We start from the raw sequence: 20671 nt of genomic DNA on the forward strand, positions 1-20671 counted from the left end.
GCGCAAATAAATTTTAAACCTGTTCTCGCCCAGGATCGAACTGGGGACCTTTCGCGTGTAAGGCGAACGTGATAACCGCTACACTACGAGAACGGGTTGAGGTAAAGAAAGTTTGTATTATTTTCATTTTCAAAGCGCTGCTTTTACGTGAAGTGGAAATCGATATTTTGAATATTTCAATTTGACCAAAGTTGTAATCAAACGATGGTTCCTCCCGGAATCAAATCGTGAAAGTGCTTCGTGTAGAATGGACATTTCTTTGTATGAAAGCGCTTCATTACTGTTGGAATTAAAACCGAGTTTCAAACTTTTTAGGGACCTCTCATATTTCCGCCCATGATTCAGCTGTGGACCTTAAGCGTGTTAGACGAACAGGATAACCCAAACTCTACGGAGGAACGACAGGGGGAAGGAGGACTCAATTTAATGATGTTTTAAAGTTGTGATTATGTGACCAAACGAGAGTAGAAACCAGTTTATTGCAAAATATTTGCACTGAAAGCTTCCTTTGGAATGTCATTGAGTCAACTACAAGGAGAATATTGAAAATATGCAATGCGTCGGGCACTTGAAACCACATGTCAGAGAGACTTGTGCATTAACATTCTGAACATCTAGCTCGCATTGCACGAATAACATCGCAGTTTTATGATGGATAACCTCGATCGACTGTTAGCCAAATTCTTGCTGGTTTCAACCAACCAACACAGGGTGAGGAAAACATTATGACGATTGTATGCTGCGCATGTAATACGATGTTTTTTGTGTCTTGCTAAAATTCCATTTAAAGCTGACAACACAACTTAACGGTGTAAGTAGAAGAGCCTCCAGTGAGAATTGAACTCACGACCCCTGGTTTACAAGACCAGTGCTCTAACCCCTGAGCTATAGAGGCGGCTACGACAGTGTGCGCTGATAATATATTTTTCTAAACTGTAAAAAACATTAATCAAGTGAAACTGGTCAGGCTTAATCAATATGAGGTCAATAAAAGTTCGACTTTGACAAGAGCAATCTCAGAAGTGATGAACGTACGGGGCCATGGTTTATTGGCAAAGCGTCTGTCTAGTAGCAGAGCACGCTTTGGTCAGTGGATACGTATAACCTATTTATTATAATGATACGCTGGAGAACACATAAAATAAACTCTTTTCTGGACCAAATGCGATTTTAAAAAGTAGGTCACGCAGCCCATAGTTAAAAAATTAGGCAGGTAGGTTAGGATAATGTCGCGCACCCGGTTTAGGTGGGTTGAGCATCTTCCGCGATGTTTTCCGTTTTAGGTGGTGATGGCGCGTCCCCACTGGTTCCGACCCTGTTGAAAACCTCGTCGTGGGGGACCTTGTCATTGTCCACAACTCCGTTGAGTGAGTGAGTGACTTATCCCGGATTTGTTGGGGTCAGCGTCATTCACCTCGTCCAACTATGTTTGTTCGTTCTGATCTTCGTCTCGATTGTCTTCAATTTGAAAACAATATAAATATATATATATACAGTACTGTATTTACAAAATAAACATATCTAAAATAAAACATGTTCAAAAATGATATTGATTAAAAATTAAAAAATAGTTTGACTTTGGAAAAGCTCATCATGAAAATGAAAATGCAGAGAAAAACGTTGGAAAATTAGAAAATAACGAAAAGCCTACAACACCCGGTATTCCCAGGCGGTCACCCATCCAAGTACTAACCGGGCCCGACGTTGCTTAACTTCCCAGATCGGACGAGATGGGGTGTACTCAACGTGGTATGGTCGTAGGCGATTGTCTCTCGCTAAAACGGCGCTTTTATTCCAGCACTTTAGTACATGCCTACTTTAATGTGCTTTGGCGTCGTATGAGTGCATTAATATAACGGATTCATGAATTGGTTAAAAACGTTTTATAACAGTTTGCTACATTTTAAACAACAATATTTTGCTCACGACAAGCTATATTCCTTGAACTAAAGAGACATTAGAAAATTTCAACCGGATAAAAATGTTTGCCACGTTTGAAATATTATTAAAGAAAGTGTCACGATGTTGGAACAAAAATTCAGGTATTTTGGTTTTTCAAGGTTTGGCTTCGCCTAGAAAAGAGCCTAGTATTGGCCAAGGCTGCAAACTCGAACTTAACATAACTCGATCATTTACTGTAAATCAAGCAAACAAGGCTTATGAATTACTTCTGCTGCATTACCAATGCTAGAATGAAGAAGACAATTAATCAGCAAAGATAAGTCTCTGTGGCGCAATCGGTTAGCGCGTTCGGCTGTTAACCGAAAGGTTGGTGGTTCAAGCCCACCCAGGGACGGGAGATTCTTCAAGGTGAAACTTTGAAAACGATACTTGTGCTTTATAAACTTTTTGAAAAGATTAACCTTTCGTTTTCTTCGACCGTTCTCGAAAACTTTCACGTGTGAGGCGAACGTGATAACCTTTACACAACCGAAGCAAAACATCGAAAGAGCATAGAAATAGCAAGTGAATTTTATTTGAATTCTTTCCATTAAGTCTGATATTTTATTGCGCAAATAAATTTTAAACTTGTTCTCGCCCAGGATCGAACTGGGGACCTTTCGCGTGTAGGGCGAACGTGACAACCGCTACACTACGAGAACGGGTTGAGGTAATGAAAGTTTGTATTATTTTCATTTTTAAAGCGCTGCTTTTACGTGAAGTGGAAATCGATATTTTGAATATTTCAATTTGACCAAAGTTGTAATCAAACGATGGTTCCTCCCGGAATCAAATCGTGAAAGTGCTTCGTGTAGAATGGACATTTCTTTGTATGAAAGCGCTTCATTACTGTTGGAATTAAAAACGAATTTCAAACTTTTTAGGGACCTCTCATATTTCCGCCCATGATTCAGCTGTGGACCTTAAGCGTGTTAGACGAACAGGATAACCCAAACTCTACGGAGGATCGACAGGGGGAAGGAGGACTCAATTTAATGATGTTTTAAAGTTGTGATTATGTGACCAAACGAGAGTAGAAACCAGTTTATTGCAAAATATTTGCACTGAAAGCTTCCTTTGGAATGTCATTGAGTCAACTACAAGGAGAATATTGAAAATATGCAATGCGTCGGGCACTTGAAACCACATGTCAGAGAGACTTGTGCATTAACATTCTGAACATCTAGCTCGCATTGCACGAATAACATCGCAGTTTTATGATGGATAACCTCGATCGACTGTTAGCCAAATTCTTGCTGGTTTCAACCAACCAACACAGGGTGAGGAAAACATTATGACGATTGTATGCTGCGCATGTAATACGATGTTTTTTGTGTCTTGCTAAAATTCCATTTAAAGCTGACAACACAACTTAACGGTGTAAGTAGAATAGGCTCCAGTGAGAATTGAACTCACGACCCCTGGTTTACAAGACCAGTGCTCTAACCCCTGAGCTATAGCGGCGGCTACGATACTGTGCGCTGATAATATATTTTTGTAAACTGTAAAAAACATTAATCAAGTGAAACTGGTCAGGCTTAATCAATATGAGGTCAATAAAAGTTCGACTTTGACAAGAGCAATCTCAGAAGTGATGAACGTACGGGGCCATGGTTTAGTGGCAAAGCGTCTGTCTAGTAGCAGAGCACGCTTTAGTCAGTGGATACGTATAACCAATTTATTATACTGATACGCTGGAGAACACATAAAATAAACTTTTTTCTGGACCAAATGCGATTTTAAAAAGTAGGTCACGCAGCCCATAGTTAAAAAATTGAGGCAGGTAGGTTAGGATAATGTCGCGCACCCGGTTTAGGTGGGTTGAGCATCTTCCGCGATGTTTTCCGTTTTAGGTGGTGATGGCGCGTCCCCACTGGTACCGACCCTGTTGAAAACCTCGTCGTGGGGGCCCTTGTCATTGTCCACAACTCCGTTGAGTGAGTGAGTGAGTGAGTGAGTGAGTGAGTGAGTGAGTGAGTGAGTGAGTGAGTGAGTGAGTGAGTGAGTGAGTGAGTGAGTGAGTGAGTGATTTATCCCGGATTTGTTGGGGTCAGCGTCATTCACCTCGTCCAACTATGTTTGTTCGTTCTGATCTTCGTCTCGATTGTCTTCAATTTGAAAACAATATAAATAAATATATATACAGTACTGTATTTACAAAATAAACATATCTAAAATAAAACATGTTCAAAAATGATATTGATTAGAAATTAAAAAATTGTTTGACTTTTGAAAAGCTCATCGTGAAAATGAAAATGCAGACAAAAACGTTGGAAAATTAGAAAATAACGAAAAGCCTACAACACCCGGTATTCCCAGGCGGTCACCCATCCAAGTACTAACCGGGCCCGACGTTGCTTAACTTCCCAGATCGGACGAGATGGGGTGTACTCAACGTGGTATGGTCGTAGGCGATTGTCTCACGCTAAAACGGCGCTTTTATTCCAGCACTTTAGTACATGCCTACTTTAATGTGCTTTGGCGTCGTATGAGTGCATTAATATAACGGATTCATGAATTGGTTAAAAACGTTTTATAACAGTTTGCTACATTTTAAACAACAATATTTTGCTCACGACAAGCTATATTCCTTGAACTAAAGAGACATTAGAAAATTTCAACCGGATAAAAATGTTTGCCACGTTTGAAATATTATTAAAGAAAGTGTCACGATGTTGGAACAAAAATTCAGGTATTTTGGTTTTTCAAGGTTTGGCTTCGCCTAGAAAAGAGCCTAGTATTGGCCAAGGCTGCAAACTCGAACTTAACATAACTCGATCATTTACTGTAAATCAAGCAAACAAGGCTTATGAATTACTTCTGCTGCATTACCAATGCTAGAATGAAGAAGACAATTAATCAGCAAAGATAAGTCTCTGTGGCGCAATCGGTTAGCGCGTTCGGCTGTTAACCGAAAGGTTGGTGGTTCAAGCCCACCCAGGGACGGGAGATTCTTCAAGGTGAAACTTTGAAAACGATACTTGTGCTTTATAAACTTTTTGAAAAGATTAACCTTTCGTTTTCTTCGACCGTTCTCGAAAACTTTCACGTGTGAGGCGAACGTGATAACCTTTACACAACCGAAGCAAAACATCGAAAGAGCATAGAAATAGCAAGTGAATTTTATTTGAATTCTTTCCATTAAGTCTGATATTTTATTGCGCAAATAAATTTTAAACTTGTTCTCGCCCAGGATCGAACTGGGGACCTTTCGCGTGTAAGGCGAACGTGATAACCGCTACACTACGAGAACGGGTTGAGGTAATGAAAGTTTGTATTATTTTCATTTTTAAAGCGCTGCTTTTACGTGAAGTGGAAATCGATATTTTGAATATTTCAATTTGACCAAAGTTGTAATCAAACGATGGTTCCCCCCGGAATCAAATCGTGAAAGTGCTTCGTGTAGAATGGACATTTCTTTGTATGAAAGCGCTTCATTACTGTTGGAATTAAAAACGAATTTCAAACTTTTTAGGGACCTCTCATATTTCCGCCCATGATTCAGCTGTGGACCTTAAGCGTGTTAGACGAACAGGATAACCCAAACTCTACGGAGGAACGACAGGGGGAAGGAGGACTCAATTTAATGATGTTTTAAAGTTGTGATTATGTGACCAAACGAGAGTAGAAACCAGTTTATTGCAAAATATTTGCACTGAAAGCTTCCTTTGGAATGTCATTGAGTCAACTACAAGGAGAATATTGAAAATATGCAATGCGTCGGGCACTTGAAACCACATGTCAGAGAGACTTGTGCATTAACATTCTGAACATCTAGCTCGCATTGCACGAATAACATCGCAGTTTTATGATGGATAACCTCGATCGACTGTTAGCCAAATTCTTGCTGGTTTCAACCAACCAACACAGGGTGAGGAAAACATTATGACGATTGTATGCTGCGCATGTAATACGATGTTTTTTGTGTCTTGCTAAAATTCCATTTAAAGCTGATAACACAACTTAACGGTGTAAGTAGAATAGGCTCCAGTGAGAATTGAACTCACGACCCCTGGTTTACAAGACCAGTGCTCTAACCCCTGAGCTATAGAGGCGGCTACGATACTGTGCGCTGATAATATATTTTTGTAAACTGTAAAAAACATTAATCAAGTGAAACTGGTCAGGCTTAATCAATATGAGGTCAATAAAAGTTCGACTTTGACAAGAGCAATCTCAGAAGTGATGAACGTACGGGGCCATGGTTTAGTGGCAAAGCGTCTGTCTAGTAGCAGAGCACGCTTTAGTCAGTGGATACGTATAACCAATTTATTATACTGATACGCTGGAGAACACATAAAATAAACTTTTTTCTGGACCAAATGCGATTTTAAAAAGTAGGTCACGCAGCCCATAGTTAAAAAATTGAGGCAGGTAGGTTAGGATAATGTCGCGCACCCGGTTTAGGTGGGTTGAGCATCTTCCGCGATGTTTTCCGTTTTAGGTGGTGATGGCGCGTCCCCACTGGTACCGACCCTGTTGAAAACCTCGTCGTGGGGGCCCTTGTCATTGTCCACAACTCCGTTGAGTGAGTGAGTGAGTGAGTGAGTGAGTGAGTGAGTGAGTGAGTGAGTGAGTGAGTGAGTGAGTGAGTGACTTATCCCGGATTTGTTGGGGTCAGCGTCATTCACCTCGTCCAACTATGTTTGTTCGTTCTGATCTTCGTCTCGATTGTCTTCAATTTGAAAACAATAAAAATATATATATATACAGTACTGTATTTACAAAATAAACATATCTAAAATAAAACATGTTTAAAAATGATATTGATTAGAAATTAAAAAATTGTTTGACTTTTGAAAAGCTCATCGTGAAAATGAAAATGCAGACAAAAACGTTGGAAAATTAGAAAATAACGAAAAGCCTACAACACCCGGTATTCCCAGGCGGTCACCCATCCAAGTACTAACCGTGCCCGACGTTGCTTAACTTCCCAGATCGGACGAGATGGGGTGTACTCAACGTGGTATGGTCGTAGGCGATTGTCTCTCGCTAAAACGGCGCTTTTATTCGAGCACTTTAGTACATGCCTACTTTAATGTGCTTTGGCGTCGTATGAGTGCATTAATATAACGGATTCATGAATTGGTTAAAAACGTTTTATAACAGTTTGCTACATTTTAAACAACAATATTTTGCTCACGACAAGCTATATTCCTTGAACTAAAGAGACATTAGAAAATTTCAACCGGATAAAAATGTTTGCCACCTTTGAAATATTATTAAAGAAAGTGTCACGATGTTGGAACAAAAATTCAAGTATTTTGGTTTTTCAAGGTTTGGCTTCGCCTAGAAAAGAGCCTAGTATTGGCCAAGGCTGCAAACTCGAACTTAACATAACTCGATCATTTACTGTAAATCAAGCAAACAAGGCTTATGAATTACTTCTGCTGCATTACCAATGCTAGAATGAAGAAGACAATTAATCAGCAAAGATAAGTCTCTGTGGCGCAATCGGTTAGCGCGTTCGGCTGTTAACCGAAAGGTTGGTGGTTCAAGCCCACCCAGGGACGGGAGATTCTTCAAGGTGAAACTTTGAAAACGATACTTGTGCTTTATAAACTTTTTGAAAAGATTAACCTTTCGTTTTCTTCGACCGTTCTCGAAAACTTTCACGTGTGAGGCGAACGTGATAACCTTTACACAACCGAAGCAAAACATCGAAAGAGCATAGAAATAGCAAGTGAATTTTATTTGAATTCTTTCCATTAAGTCTGATATTTTATTGCGCAAATAAATTTTAAACTTGTTCTCGCCCAGGATCGAACTGGGGACCTTTCGCGTGTAGGGCGAACGTGACAACCGCTACACTACGAGAACGGGTTGAGGTAATGAAAGTTTGTATTATTTTCATTTTTAAAGCGCTGCTTTTACGTGAAGTGGAAATCGATATTTTGAATATTTCAATTTGACCAAAGTTGTAATCAAACGATGGTTCCTCCCGGAATCAAATCGTGAAAGTGCTTCGTGTAGAATGGACATTTCTTTGTATGAAAGCGCTTCATTACTGTTGGAATTAAAAACGAATTTCAAACTTTTTAGGGACCTCTCATATTTCCGCCCATGATTCAGCTGTGGACCTTAAGCGTGTTAGACGAACAGGATAACCCAAACTCTACGGAGGAACGACAGGGGGAAGGAGGACTCAATTTAATGATGTTTTAAAGTTGTGATTATGTGACCAAACGAGAGTAGAAACCAGTTTATTGCAAAATATTTGCACTGAAAGCTTCCTTTGGAATGTCATTGAGTCAACTACAAGGAGAATATTGAAAATATGCAATGCGTCGGGCACTTGAAACCACATGTCAGAGAGACTTGTGCATTAACATTCTGAACATCTAGCTCGCATTGCACGAATAACATCGCAGTTTTATGATGGATAACCTCGATCGACTGTTAGCCAAATTCTTGCTGGTTTCAACCAACCAACACAGGGTGAGGAAAACATTATGACGATTGTATGCTGCGCATGTAATACGATGTTTTTTGTGTCTTGCTAAAATTCCATTTAAAGCTGACAACACAACTTAACGGTGTAAGTAGAATAGGCTCCAGTGAGAATTGAACTCACGACCCCTGGTTTACAAGACCAGTGCTCTAACCCCTGAGCTATAGAGGCGGCTACGATACTGTGCGCTGATAATATATTTTTGTAAACTGTAAAAAACATTAATCAAGTGAAACTGGTCAGGCTTAATCAATATGAGGTCAATAAAAGTTCGACTTTGACAAGAGCAATCTCAGAAGTGATGAACGTACGGGGCCATGGTTTAGTGGCAAAGCGTCTGTCTAGTAGCAGAGCACGCTTTAGTCAGTGGATACGTATAACCAATTTATTATACTGATACGCTGGAGAACACATAAAATAAACTTTTTTCTGGACCAAATGCGATTTTAAAAAGTAGGTCACGCAGCCCATAGTTAAAAAATTGAGGCAGGTAGGTTAGGATAATGTCGCGCACCCGGTTTAGGTGGGTTGAGCATCTTCCGCGATGTTTTCCGTTTTAGGTGGTGATGGCGCGTCCCCACTGGTACCGACCCTGTTGAAAACCTCGTCGTGGGGGCCCTTGTCATTGTCCACAACTCCGTTGAGTGAGTGAGTGAGTGAGTGAGTGAGTGAGTGAGTGAGTGAGTGATTTATCCCGGATTTGTTGGGGTCAGCGTCATTCACCTCGTCCAACTATGTTTGTTCGTTCTGATCTTCGTCTCGATTGTCTTCAATTTGAAAACAATATAAATAAATATATATACAGTACTGTATTTACAAAATAAACATATCTAAAATAAAACATGTTCAAAAATGATATTGATTAGAAATTAAAAAATTGTTTGACTTTTGAAAAGCTCATCGTGAAAATGAAAATGCAGACAAAAACGTTGGAAAATTAGAAAATAACGAAAAGCCTACAACACCCGGTATTCCCAGGCGGTCACCCATCCAAGTACTAACCGGGCCCGACGTTGCTTAACTTCCCAGATCGGACGAGATGGGGTGTACTCAACGTGGTATGGTCGTAGGCGATTGTCTCTCGCTAAAACGGCGCTTTTATTCGAGCACTTTAGTACATGCCTACTTTAATGTGCTTTGGCGTCGTATGAGTGCATTAATATAACGGATTCATGAATTGGTTAAAAACGTTTTATAACAGTTTGCTACATTTTAAACAACAATATTTTGCTCACGACAAGCTATATTCCTTGAACTAAAGAGACATTAGAAAATTTCAACCGGATAAAAATGTTTGCCACGTTTGAAATATTATTAAAGAAAGTGTCACGATGTTGGAACAAAAATTCAGGTATTTTGGTTTTTCAAGGTTTGGCTTCGCCTAGAAAAGAGCCTAGTATTGGCCAAGGCTGCAAACTCGAACTTAACATAACTCGATCATTTACTGTAAATCAAGCAAACAAGGCTTATGAATTACTTCTGCTGCATTACCAATGCTAGAATGAAGAAGACAATTAATCAGCAAAGATAAGTCTCTGTGGCGCAATCGGTTAGCGCGTTCGGCTGTTAACCGAAAGGTTGGTGGTTCAAGCCCACCCAGGGACGGGAGATTCTTCAAGGTGAAACTTTGAAAACGATACTTGTGCTTTATAAACTTTTTGAAAAGATTAACCTTTCGTTTTCTTCGACCGTTCTCGAAAACTTTCACGTGTGAGGCGAACGTGATAACCTTTACACAACCGAAGCAAAACATCGAAAGAGCATAGAAATAGCAAGTGAATTTTATTTGAATTCTTTCCATTAAGTCTGATATTTTATTGCGCAAATAAATTTTAAACTTGTTCTCGCCCAGGATCGAACTGGGGACCTTTCGCGTGTAAGGCGAACGTGATAACCGCTACACTACGAGAACGGGTTGAGGTAATGAAAGTTTGTATTATTTTCATTTTTAAAGCGCTGCTTTTACGTGAAGTGGAAATCGATATTTTGAATATTTCAATTTGACCAAAGTTGTAATCAAACGATGGTTCCTCCCGGAATCAAATCGTGAAAGTGCTTCGTGTAGAATGGACATTTCTTTGTATGAAAGCGCTTCATTACTGTTGGAATTAAAAACGAATTTCAAACTTTTTAGGGACCTCTCATATTTCCGCCCATGATTCAGCTGTGGACCTTAAGCGTGTTAGACGAACAGGATAACCCAAACTCTACGGAGGAACGACAGGGGGAAGGAGGACTCAATTTAATGATGTTTTAAAGTTGTGATTATGTGACCAAACGAGAGTAGAAACCAGTTTATTGCAAAATATTTGCACTGAAAGCTTCCTTTGGAATGTCATTGAGTCAACTACAAGGAGAATATTGAAAATATGCAATGCGTCGGGCACTTGAAACCACATGTCAGAGAGACTTGTGCATTAACATTCTGAACATCTAGCTCGCATTGCACGAATAACATCGCAGTTTTATGATGGATAACCTCGATCGACTGTTAGCCAAATTCTTGCTGGTTTCAACCAACCAACACAGGGTGAGGAAAACATTATGACGATTGTATGCTGCGCATGTAATACGATGTTTTTTGTGTCTTGCTAAAATTCCATTTAAAGCTGACAACACAACTTAACGGTGTAAGTAGAATAGGCTCCAGTGAGAATTGAACTCACGACCCCTGGTTTACAAGACCAGTGCTCTAACCCCTGAGCTATAGAGGCGGCTACGATACTGTGCGCTGATAATATATTTTTGTAAACTGTAAAAAACATTAATCAAGTGAAACTGGTCAGGCTTAATCAATATGAGGTCAATAAAAGTTCGACTTTGACAAGAGCAATCTCAGAAGTGATGAACGTACGGGGCCATGGTTTAGTGGCAAAGCGTCTGTCTAGTAGCAGAGCACGCTTTAGTCAGTGGATACGTATAACCAATTTATTATACTGATACGCTGGAGAACACATAAAATAAACTTTTTTCTGGACCAAATGCGATTTTAAAAAGTAGGTCACGCAGCCCATAGTTAAAAAATTGAGGCAGGTAGGTTAGGATAATGTCGCGCACCCGGTTTAGGTGGGTTGAGCATCTTCCGCGATGTTTTCCGTTTTAGGTGGTGATGGCGCGTCCCCACTGGTACCGACCCTGTTGAAAACCTCGTCGTGGGGGCCCTTGTCATTGTCCACAACTCCGTTGAGTGAGTGAGTGAGTGAGTGAGTGAGTGAGTGAGTGAGTGAGTGAGTGAGTGAGTGAGTGAGTGAGTGATTTATCCCGGATTTGTTGGGGTCAGCGTCATTCACCTCGTCCAACTATGTTTGTTCGTTCTGATCTTCGTCTCGATTGTCTTCAATTTGAAAACAATATAAATAAATATATATACAGTACTGTATTTACAAAATAAACATATCTAAAATAAAACATGTTCAAAAATGATATTGATTAGAAATTAAAAAATTGTTTGACTTTTGAAAAGCTCATCGTGAAAATGAAAATGCAGACAAAAACGTTGGAAAATTAGAAAATAACGAAAAGCCTACAACACCCGGTATTCCCAGGCGGTCACCCATCCAAGTACTAACCGGGCCCGACGTTGCTTAACTTCCCAGATCGGACGAGATGGGGTGTACTCAACGTGGTATGGTCGTAGGCGATTGTCTCTCGCTAAAACGGCGCTTTTATTCGAGCACTTTAGTACATGCCTACTTTAATGTGCTTTGGCGTCGTATGAGTGCATTAATATAACGGATTCATGAATTGGTTAAAAACGTTTTATAACAGTTTGCTACATTTTAAACAACAATATTTTGCTCACGACAAGCTATATTCCTTGAACTAAAGAGACATTAGAAAATTTCAACCGGATAAAAATGTTTGCCACGTTTGAAATATTATTAAAGAAAGTGTCACGATGTTGGAACAAAAATTCAGGTATTTTGGTTTTTCAAGGTTTGGCTTCGCCTAGAAAAGAGCCTAGTATTGGCCAAGGCTGCAAACTCGAACTTAACATAACTCGATCATTTACTGTAAATCAAGCAAACAAGGCTTATGAATTACTTCTGCTGCATTACCAATGCTAGAATGAAGAAGACAATTAATCAGCAAAGATAAGTCTCTGTGGCGCAATCGGTTAGCGCGTTCGGCTGTTAACCGAAAGGTTGGTGGTTCAAGCCCACCCAGGGACGGGAGATTCTTCAAGGTGAAACTTTGAAAACGATACTTGTGCTTTATAAACTTTTTGAAAAGATTAACCTTTCGTTTTCTTCGACCGTTCTCGAAAACTTTCACGTGTGAGGCGAACGTGATAACCTTTACACAACCGAAGCAAAACATCGAAAGAGCATAGAAATAGCAAGTGAATTTTATTTGAATTCTTTCCATTAAGTCTGATATTTTATTGCGCAAATAAATTTTAAACTTGTTCTCGCCCAGGATCGAACTGGGGACCTTTCGCGTGTAAGGCGAACGTGATAACCGCTACACTACGAGAACGGGTTGAGGTAATGAAAGTTTGTATTATTTTCATTTTTAAAGCGCTGCTTTTACGTGAAGTGGAAATCGATATTTTGAATATTTCAATTTGACCAAAGTTGTAATCAAACGATGGTTCCCCCCGGAATCAAATCGTGAAAGTGCTTCGTGTAGAATGGACATTTCTTTGTATGAAAGCGCTTCATTACTGTTGGAATTAAAAACGAATTTCAAACTTTTTAGGGACCTCTCATATTTCCGCCCATGATTCAGCTGTGGACCTTAAGCGTGTTAGACGAACAGGATAACCCAAACTCTACGGAGGAACGACAGGGGGAAGGAGGACTCAATTTAATGATGTTTTAAAGTTGTGATTATGTGACCAAACGAGAGTAGAAACCAGTTTATTGCAAAATATTTGCACTGAAAGCTTCCTTTGGAATGTCATTGAGTCAACTACAAGGAGAATATTGAAAATATGCAATGCGTCGGGCACTTGAAACCACATGTCAGAGAGACTTGTGCATTAACATTCTGAACATCTAGCTCGCATTGCACGAATAACATCGCAGTTTTATGATGGATAACCTCGATCGACTGTTAGCCAAATTCTTGCTGGTTTCAACCAACCAACACAGGGTGAGGAAAACATTATGACGATTGTATGCTGCGCATGTAATACGATGTTTTTTGTGTCTTGCTAAAATTCCATTTAAAGCTGACAACACAACTTAACGGTGTAAGTAGAATAGGCTCCAGTGAGAATTGAACTCACGACCCCTTGTTTACAAGACCAGTGCTCTAACCCCTGAGCTATAGAGGCGGCTACGATACTGTGCGCTGATAATATATTTTTGTAAACTGTAAAAAACATTAATCAAGTGAAACTGGTCAGGCTTAATCAATATGAGGTCAATAAAAGTTCGACTTTGACAAGAGCAATCTCAGAAGTGATGAACGTACGGGGCCATGGTTTAGTGGCAAAGCGTCTGTCTAGTAGCAGAGCACGCTTTAGTCAGTGGATACGTATAACCAATTTATTATACTGATACGCTGGAGAACACATAAAATAAACTTTTTTCTGGACCAAATGCGATTTTAAAAAGTAGGTCACGCAGCCCATAGTTAAAAAATTGAGGCAGGTAGGTTAGGATAATGTCGCGCACCCGGTTTAGGTGGGTTGAGCATCTTCCGCGATGTTTTCCGTTTTAGGTGGTGATGGCGCGTCCCCACTGGTACCGACCCTGTTGAAAACCTCGTCGTGGGGGCCCTTGTCATTGTCCACAACTCCGTTGAGTGAGTGAGTGAGTGAGTGAGTGAGTGAGTGAGTGAGTGAGTGAGTGAGTGAGTGAGTGAGTGAGTGAGTGAGTGAGTGACTTATCCCGGATTTGCTGGGGTCAGCGTCATTCACCTCGTCCAACTATGTTTGTTCGTTCTGATCTTCGTCTCGATTGTCTTCAATTTGAAAACAATAAAAATATATATATATACAGTACTGTATTTACAAAATAAACATATCTAAAATAAAACATGTTTAAAAATGATATTGATTAGAAATTAAAAAATTGTTTGACTTTTGAAAAGCTCATCGTGAAAATGAAAATGCAGACAAAAACGTTGGAAAATTAGAAAATAACGAAAAGCCTACAACACCCGGTATTCCCAGGCGGTCACCCATCCAAGTACTAACCGTGCCCGACGTTGCTTAACTTCCCAGATCGGACGAGATGGGGTGTACTCAACGTGGTATGGTCGTAGGCGATTGTCTCTCGCTAAAACGGCGCTTTTATTCGAGCACTTTAGTACATGCCTACTTTAATGTGCTTTGGCGTCGTATGAGTGCATTAATATAACGGATTCATGAATTGGTTAAAAACGTTTTATAACAGTTTGCTACATTTTAAACAACAATATTTTGCTCACGACAAGCTATATTCCTTGAACTAAAGAGACATTAGAAAATTTCAACCGGATAAAAATGTTTGCCACCTTTGAAATATTATTAAAGAAAGTGTCACGATGTTGGAACAAAAATTCAAGTATTTTGGTTTTTCAAGGTTTGGCTTCGCCTAGAAAAGAGCCTAGTATTGGCCAAGGCTGCAAACTCGAACTTAACATAACTCGATCATTTACTGTAAATCAAGCAAACAAGGCTTATGAATTACTTCTGCTGCATTACCAATGCTAGAATGAAGAAGACAATTAATCAGCAAAGATAAGTCTCTGTGGCGCAATCGGTTAGCGCGTTCGGCTGTTAACCGAAAGGTTGGTGGTTCAAGCCCACCCAGGGACGGGAGATTCTTCAAGGTGAAACTTTGAAAACGATACTTGTGCTTTATAAACTTTTTGAAAAGATTAACCTTTCGTTTTCTTCGACCGTTCTCGAAAACTTTCACGTGTGAGGCGAACGTGATAACCTTTACACAACCGAAGCAAAACATCGAAAGAGCATAGAAATAGCAAGTGAATTTTATTTGAATTCTTTCCATTAAGTCTGATATTTTATTGCGCAAATAAATTTTAAGCTTGTTCTCGCCCAGGATCGAACTGGGGACCTTTCGCGTGTAGGGCGAACGTGACAACCGCTACACTACGAGAACGGGTTGAGGTAATGAAAGTTTGTATTATTTTCATTTTTAAAGCGCTGCTTTTACGTGAAGTGGAAATCGATATTTTGAATATTTCAATTTGACCAAAGTTTTAATCAAACGATGGTTCCTCCCGGAATCAAATCGTGAAAGTGCTTCGTGTAGAATGGACATTTCTTTGTATGAAAGCGCTTCATTACTGTTGGAATTAAAAACGAATTTCAAACTTTTTAGGGACCTCTCATATTTCCGCCCATGATTCAGCTGTGGACCTTAAGCGTGTTAGACGAACAGGATAACCCAAACTCTACGGAGGAACGACAGGGGGAAGGAGGACTCAATTTAATGATGTTTTAAAGTTGTGATTATGTGACCAAACGAGAGTAGAAACCAGTTTATTGCAAAATATTTGCACTGAAAGCTTCCTTTGGAATGTCATTGAGTCAACTACAAGGAGAATATTGAAAATATGCAATGCGTCGGGCACTTGAAACCACATGTCAGAGAGACTTGTGCATTAACATTCTGAACATCTAGCTCGCATTGCACGAATAACATCGCAGTTTTATGATAGATAACCTCGATCGACTGTTAGCCAAATTCTTGCTGGTTTCAACCAACCAACACAGGGTGAGGAAAACATTATGACGATTGTATGCTGCGCATGTAATACGATGTTTTTTGTGTCTTGCTAAAATTCCATTTAAAGCTGACAACACAACTTAACGGTGTAAGTAGAATAGGCTCCAGTGAGAATTGAACTCACGACCCCTGGTTTACAAGACCAGTGCTCTAACCCCTGAGCTATAGAGGCGGCTACGATACTGTGCGCTGATAATATATTTTTGTAAACTGTAAAAAACATTAATCAAGTGAAACTGGTCAGGCTTAATCAATATGAGGTCAATAAAAGTTCGACTTTGACAAGAGCAATCTCAGAAGTGATGAACGTACGGGGCCATGGTTTAGTGGCAAAGCGTCTGTCTAGTAGCAGAGCACGCTTTAGTCAGTGGATACGTATAACCAATTTATTATACTGATACGCTGGAGAACACATAAAATAAACTTTTTTCTGGACCAAATGCGATTTTAAAAAGTAGGTCACGCAGCCCATAGTTAAAAAATTGAGGCAGGTAGGTTAGGATAATGTCGCGCACCCGGTTTAGGTGGGTTGAGCATCTTCCGCGATGTTTTCCGTTTTAGGTGGTGATGGCGCGTCCCCACTGGTACCGACCCTGTTGAAAACCTCGTCGTGGGGGCCCTTGTCATTGTCCACAACTCCGTTGAGTGAGTGAGTGAGTGAGTGAGTGAGTGAGTGAGTGAGTGAGTGAGTGAGTGATTTATCCCGGATTTGTTGGGGTCAGCGTCATTCACCTCGTCCAACTATGTTTGTTCGTTCTGATCTTCGTCTCGATTGTCTTCAATTTGAAAACAATAAAAATAAATATATATACACTACTGTATTTACAAAATAAACATATCTAAAATAAAACATGTTCAAAAATGATATTGATTAGAAATTAAAAAATTGTTTGACTTTTGAAAAGCTCATCGTGAAAATGAAAATGCAGACAAAAACGTTGGAAAATTAGAAAATAACGAAAAGCCTACAACACCCGGTATTCCCAGGCGGTCACCCATCCAAGTACTAACCGGGCCCGACGTTGCTTAACTTCCCAGATCGGACGAGATGGGGTGTACTCAACGTGGTATGGTCGTAGGCGATTGTCTCTCGCTAAAACGGCGCTTTTATTCGAGCACTTTAGTACATGCCTACTTTAATGTGCTTTGGCGTCGTATGAGTGCATTAATATAACGGATTCATGAATTGGTTAAAAACGTTTTATAACAGTTTGCTACATTTTAAACAACAATATTTTGCTCACGACAAGCTATATTCCTTGAACTAAAGAGACATTAGAAAATTTCAACCGGATAAAAATGTTTGCCACGTTTGAAATATTATTAAAGAAAGTGTCACGATGTTGGAACAAAAATTCAGGTATTTTGGTTTTTCAAGGTTTGGCTTCGCCTAGAAAAGAGCCTAGTATTGGCCAAGGCTGCAAACTCGAACTTAACATAACTCGATCATTTACTGTAAATCAAGCAAACAAGGCTTATGAATTACTTCTGCTGCATTACCAATGCTAGAATGAAGAAGACAATTAATCAGCAAAGATAAGTCTCTGTGGCGCAATCGGTTAGCGCGTTCGGCTGTTAACCGAAAGGTTGGTGGTTCAAGCCCACCCAGGGACGGGAGATTCTTCAAGGTGAAACTTTGAAAACGATACTTGTGCTTTATAAACTTTTTGAAAAGATTAACCTTTCGTTTTCTTCGACCGTTCTCGAAAACTTTCACGTGTGAGGCGAACGTGATAACCTTTACACAACCGAAGCAAAACATCGAAAGAGCATAGAAATAGCAAGTGAATTTTATTTGAATTCTTTCCATTAAGTCTGATATTTTATTGCGCAAATAAATTTTAAACTTGTTCTCGCCCAGGATCGAACTGGGGACCTTTCGCGTGTAAGGCGAACGTGATAACCGCTACACTACGAGAACGGGTTGAGGTAATGAAAGTTTGTATTATTTTCATTTTTAAAGCGCTGCTTTTACGTGAAGTGGAAATCGATATTTTGAATATTTCAATTTGACCAAAGTTGTAATCAAACGATGGTTCCTCCCGGAATCAAATCGTGAAAGTGCTTCGTGTAGAATGGACATTTCTTTGTATGAAAGCGCTTCATTACTGTTGGAATTAAAAACGAATTTCAAACTTTTTAGGGACCTCTCATATTTCCGCCCATGATTCAGCTGTGGACCTTAAGCGTGTTAGACGAACAGGATAACCCAAACTCTACGGAGGAACGACAGGGGGAAGAAGGACTCAATTTAATGATGTTTTAAAGTTGTGATTATGTGACCAAACGAGAGTAGAAACCAGTTTATTGCAAAATATTTGCACTGAAAGCTTCCTTTGGAATGTCATTGAGTCAACTACAAGGAGAATATTGAAAATATGCAATGCGTCGGGCACTTGAAACCACATGTCAGAGAGACTTGTGCATTAACATTCTGAACATCTAGCTCGCATTGCACGAATAACATCGCAGTTTTATGATGGATAACCTCGATCGACTGTTAGCCAAATTCTTGCTGGTTTCAACCAACCAACACAGGGTGAGGAAAACATTATGACGATTGTATGCTGCGCATGTAATACGATGTTTTTTGTGTCTTGCTAAAATTCCATTTAAAGCTGACAACACAACTTAACGGTGTAAGTAGAATAGGCTCCAGTGAGAATTGAACTCACGACCCCTGGTTTACAAGACCAGTGCTCTAACCCCTGAGCTATAGAGGCGGCTACGATACTGTGCGCTGATAATATATTTTTGTAAACTGTAAAAAACATTAATCAAGTGAAACTGGTCAGGCTTAATCAATATGAGGTCAATAAAAGTTCGACTTTGACAAGAGCAATCTCAGAAGTGATGAACGTACGGGGCCATGGTTTAGTGGCAAAGCGTCTGTCTAGTAGCAGAGCACGCTTTAGTCAGTGGATACGTATAACCAATTTATTATACTGATACGCTGGAGAACACATAAAATAAACTTTTTTCTGGACCAAATGCGATTTTAAAAAGTAGGTCACGCAGCCCATAGTTAAAAAATTGAGGCAGGTAGGTTAGGATAATGTCGCGCACCCGGTTTAGGTGGGTTGAGCATCTTCCGCGATGTTTTCCGTTTTAGGTGGTGATGGCGCGTCCCCACTGGTACCGACCCTGTTGAAAACCTCGTCGTGGGGGCCCTTGTCATTGTCCACAACTCCGTTGAGTGAGTGAGTGAGTGAGTGAGTGAGTGAGTGAGTGAGTGAGTGAGTGAGTGACTTATCCCGGATTTGTTGGGGTCAGCGTCATTCACCTCGTCCAACTATGTTTGTTCGTTCTGATCTTCGTCTCGATTGTCTTCAATTTGAAAACAATAAAAATATATATATATACAGTACTGTATTTACAAAATAAACATATCTAAAATAAAACATGTTCAAAAATGATATTGATTAGAAATTAAAAAATTGTTTGACTTTTGAAAAGCTCATCGTGAAAATGAAAATGCAGACAAAAACGTTGGAAAATTAGAAAATAACGAAAAGCCTACAACACCCGGTATTCCCAGGCGGTCACCCATCCAAGTACTAACCGGGCCCGACGTTGCTTAACTTCCCAGATCGGACGAGATGGGGTGTACTCAACGTGGTATGGTCGTAGGCGATTGTCTCTCGCTAAAACGGCGCTTTTATTCGAGCACTTTAGTACATGCCTACTTTAATGTGCTTTGGCGTCGTATGAGTGCATTAATATAACGGATTCATGAATTGGTTAAAAACGTTTTATAACAGTTTGCTACATTTTAAACAACAATATTTTGCTCACGACAAGCTATATTCCTTGAACTAAAGAGACATTAGAAAATTTCAACCGGATAAAAATGTTTGCCACCTTTGAAATATTATTAAAGAAAGTGTCACGATGTTGGAACAAAAATTCAAGTATTTTGGTTTTTCAAGGTTTGGCTTCGCCTAGAAAAGAGCCTAGTATTGGCCAAGGCTGCAAACTCGAACTTAACATAACTCGATCATTTACTGTAAATCAAGCAAACAAGGCTTATGAATTACTTCTGCTGCATTACCAATGCTAGAATGAAGAAGACAATTAATCAGCAAAGATAAGTCTCTGTGGCGCAATCGGTTAGCGCGTTCGGCTGTTAACCGAAAGGTTGGTGGTTCAAGCCCACCCAGGGACGGGAGATTCTTCAAGGTGAAACTTTGAAAACGATACTTGTGCTTTATAAACTTTTTGAAAAGATTAACCTTTCGTTTTCTTCGACCGTTCTCGAAAACTTTCACGTGTGAGGCGAACGTGATAACCTTTACACAACCGAAGCAAAACATCGAAAGAGCATAGAAATAGCAAGTGAATTTTATTTGAATTCTTTCCATTAAGTCTGATATTTTATTGCGCAAATAAATTTTAAACTTGTTCTCGCCCAGGATCGAACTGGGGACCTTTCGCGTGTAGGGCGAACGTGACAACCGCTACACTACGAGAACGGGTTGAGGTAATGAAAGTTTGTATTATTTTCATTTTTAAAGCGCTGCTTTTACGTGAAGTGGAAATCGATATTTTGAATATTTCAATTTGACCAAAGTTGTAATCAAACGATGGTTCC

General features: G+C 39.7%; 33 non-coding genes across 33 annotated transcripts; 8 read left to right on the forward strand and 25 right to left on the reverse strand.

The window, feature by feature from the left end:
• Positions 1-20: 20 nt before the first annotated feature.
• Positions 21-93, reverse strand: Trnav-uac (transfer RNA valine (anticodon UAC)). The gene has a single exon. It is a non-coding gene; the product is annotated as a tRNA-Val (tRNA).
• A 729-nt stretch (positions 94-822) lies between these two features.
• On the reverse strand, positions 823-895 carry Trnat-ugu (transfer RNA threonine (anticodon UGU)). The gene has a single exon. It is a non-coding gene; the product is annotated as a tRNA-Thr (tRNA).
• Positions 896-1644: 749 nt separating this feature from the next.
• LOC143450910 (5S ribosomal RNA) lies at positions 1645-1763 on the reverse strand. The gene has a single exon (XR_013114804.1). It is a non-coding gene; the product is annotated as a 5S ribosomal RNA (ribosomal RNA).
• A 459-nt stretch (positions 1764-2222) lies between these two features.
• On the forward strand, positions 2223-2296 carry Trnan-guu (transfer RNA asparagine (anticodon GUU)). The gene has a single exon. It is a non-coding gene; the product is annotated as a tRNA-Asn (tRNA).
• A 234-nt stretch (positions 2297-2530) lies between these two features.
• Positions 2531-2603, reverse strand: Trnav-uac (transfer RNA valine (anticodon UAC)). Its single transcript has one exon. It is a non-coding gene; the product is annotated as a tRNA-Val (tRNA).
• A 729-nt stretch (positions 2604-3332) lies between these two features.
• On the reverse strand, positions 3333-3402 carry Trnat-ugu (transfer RNA threonine (anticodon UGU)). The gene has a single exon. It is a non-coding gene; the product is annotated as a tRNA-Thr (tRNA).
• An 833-nt stretch (positions 3403-4235) lies between these two features.
• Positions 4236-4354, reverse strand: LOC143450911 (5S ribosomal RNA). The gene has a single exon (XR_013114805.1). It is a non-coding gene; the product is annotated as a 5S ribosomal RNA (ribosomal RNA).
• A 459-nt stretch (positions 4355-4813) lies between these two features.
• Trnan-guu (transfer RNA asparagine (anticodon GUU)) lies at positions 4814-4887 on the forward strand. The gene has a single exon. It is a non-coding gene; the product is annotated as a tRNA-Asn (tRNA).
• A 234-nt stretch (positions 4888-5121) lies between these two features.
• Positions 5122-5194, reverse strand: Trnav-uac (transfer RNA valine (anticodon UAC)). The gene has a single exon. It is a non-coding gene; the product is annotated as a tRNA-Val (tRNA).
• Positions 5195-5923: 729 nt separating this feature from the next.
• Trnat-ugu (transfer RNA threonine (anticodon UGU)) lies at positions 5924-5996 on the reverse strand. The gene has a single exon. It is a non-coding gene; the product is annotated as a tRNA-Thr (tRNA).
• Positions 5997-6802: 806 nt separating this feature from the next.
• Positions 6803-6921, reverse strand: LOC143450932 (5S ribosomal RNA). Its single transcript, XR_013114825.1, has one exon. It is a non-coding gene; the product is annotated as a 5S ribosomal RNA (ribosomal RNA).
• A 459-nt stretch (positions 6922-7380) lies between these two features.
• Positions 7381-7454, forward strand: Trnan-guu (transfer RNA asparagine (anticodon GUU)). Its single transcript has one exon. It is a non-coding gene; the product is annotated as a tRNA-Asn (tRNA).
• A 234-nt stretch (positions 7455-7688) lies between these two features.
• Trnav-uac (transfer RNA valine (anticodon UAC)) lies at positions 7689-7761 on the reverse strand. Its single transcript has one exon. It is a non-coding gene; the product is annotated as a tRNA-Val (tRNA).
• A 729-nt stretch (positions 7762-8490) lies between these two features.
• On the reverse strand, positions 8491-8563 carry Trnat-ugu (transfer RNA threonine (anticodon UGU)). The gene has a single exon. It is a non-coding gene; the product is annotated as a tRNA-Thr (tRNA).
• A 782-nt stretch (positions 8564-9345) lies between these two features.
• Positions 9346-9464, reverse strand: LOC143450912 (5S ribosomal RNA). The gene has a single exon (XR_013114806.1). It is a non-coding gene; the product is annotated as a 5S ribosomal RNA (ribosomal RNA).
• Positions 9465-9923: 459 nt separating this feature from the next.
• Positions 9924-9997, forward strand: Trnan-guu (transfer RNA asparagine (anticodon GUU)). The gene has a single exon. It is a non-coding gene; the product is annotated as a tRNA-Asn (tRNA).
• Positions 9998-10231: 234 nt separating this feature from the next.
• Trnav-uac (transfer RNA valine (anticodon UAC)) lies at positions 10232-10304 on the reverse strand. Its single transcript has one exon. It is a non-coding gene; the product is annotated as a tRNA-Val (tRNA).
• A 729-nt stretch (positions 10305-11033) lies between these two features.
• Trnat-ugu (transfer RNA threonine (anticodon UGU)) lies at positions 11034-11106 on the reverse strand. The gene has a single exon. It is a non-coding gene; the product is annotated as a tRNA-Thr (tRNA).
• An 806-nt stretch (positions 11107-11912) lies between these two features.
• On the reverse strand, positions 11913-12031 carry LOC143450913 (5S ribosomal RNA). Its single transcript, XR_013114807.1, has one exon. It is a non-coding gene; the product is annotated as a 5S ribosomal RNA (ribosomal RNA).
• A 459-nt stretch (positions 12032-12490) lies between these two features.
• Positions 12491-12564, forward strand: Trnan-guu (transfer RNA asparagine (anticodon GUU)). Its single transcript has one exon. It is a non-coding gene; the product is annotated as a tRNA-Asn (tRNA).
• A 234-nt stretch (positions 12565-12798) lies between these two features.
• Positions 12799-12871, reverse strand: Trnav-uac (transfer RNA valine (anticodon UAC)). Its single transcript has one exon. It is a non-coding gene; the product is annotated as a tRNA-Val (tRNA).
• A 729-nt stretch (positions 12872-13600) lies between these two features.
• On the reverse strand, positions 13601-13673 carry Trnat-ugu (transfer RNA threonine (anticodon UGU)). Its single transcript has one exon. It is a non-coding gene; the product is annotated as a tRNA-Thr (tRNA).
• Positions 13674-14491: 818 nt separating this feature from the next.
• LOC143450933 (5S ribosomal RNA) lies at positions 14492-14610 on the reverse strand. Its single transcript, XR_013114826.1, has one exon. It is a non-coding gene; the product is annotated as a 5S ribosomal RNA (ribosomal RNA).
• A 459-nt stretch (positions 14611-15069) lies between these two features.
• On the forward strand, positions 15070-15143 carry Trnan-guu (transfer RNA asparagine (anticodon GUU)). The gene has a single exon. It is a non-coding gene; the product is annotated as a tRNA-Asn (tRNA).
• Positions 15144-15377: 234 nt separating this feature from the next.
• On the reverse strand, positions 15378-15450 carry Trnav-uac (transfer RNA valine (anticodon UAC)). Its single transcript has one exon. It is a non-coding gene; the product is annotated as a tRNA-Val (tRNA).
• Positions 15451-16179: 729 nt separating this feature from the next.
• On the reverse strand, positions 16180-16252 carry Trnat-ugu (transfer RNA threonine (anticodon UGU)). The gene has a single exon. It is a non-coding gene; the product is annotated as a tRNA-Thr (tRNA).
• Positions 16253-17042: 790 nt separating this feature from the next.
• On the reverse strand, positions 17043-17161 carry LOC143450914 (5S ribosomal RNA). The gene has a single exon (XR_013114808.1). It is a non-coding gene; the product is annotated as a 5S ribosomal RNA (ribosomal RNA).
• Positions 17162-17620: 459 nt separating this feature from the next.
• Positions 17621-17694, forward strand: Trnan-guu (transfer RNA asparagine (anticodon GUU)). The gene has a single exon. It is a non-coding gene; the product is annotated as a tRNA-Asn (tRNA).
• Positions 17695-17928: 234 nt separating this feature from the next.
• On the reverse strand, positions 17929-18001 carry Trnav-uac (transfer RNA valine (anticodon UAC)). Its single transcript has one exon. It is a non-coding gene; the product is annotated as a tRNA-Val (tRNA).
• Positions 18002-18730: 729 nt separating this feature from the next.
• Positions 18731-18803, reverse strand: Trnat-ugu (transfer RNA threonine (anticodon UGU)). Its single transcript has one exon. It is a non-coding gene; the product is annotated as a tRNA-Thr (tRNA).
• Positions 18804-19593: 790 nt separating this feature from the next.
• Positions 19594-19712, reverse strand: LOC143450915 (5S ribosomal RNA). The gene has a single exon (XR_013114809.1). It is a non-coding gene; the product is annotated as a 5S ribosomal RNA (ribosomal RNA).
• A 459-nt stretch (positions 19713-20171) lies between these two features.
• On the forward strand, positions 20172-20245 carry Trnan-guu (transfer RNA asparagine (anticodon GUU)). Its single transcript has one exon. It is a non-coding gene; the product is annotated as a tRNA-Asn (tRNA).
• Positions 20246-20479: 234 nt separating this feature from the next.
• Positions 20480-20552, reverse strand: Trnav-uac (transfer RNA valine (anticodon UAC)). The gene has a single exon. It is a non-coding gene; the product is annotated as a tRNA-Val (tRNA).
• Between the last annotated feature and the right edge of the window lie 119 nt (positions 20553-20671).

Source organism: Clavelina lepadiformis, chromosome 3 (assembly GCF_947623445.1).
Source record: "Clavelina lepadiformis chromosome 3, kaClaLepa1.1, whole genome shotgun sequence".
Taxonomy (NCBI): Eukaryota; Metazoa; Chordata; class Ascidiacea; order Aplousobranchia; family Clavelinidae; genus Clavelina; species Clavelina lepadiformis.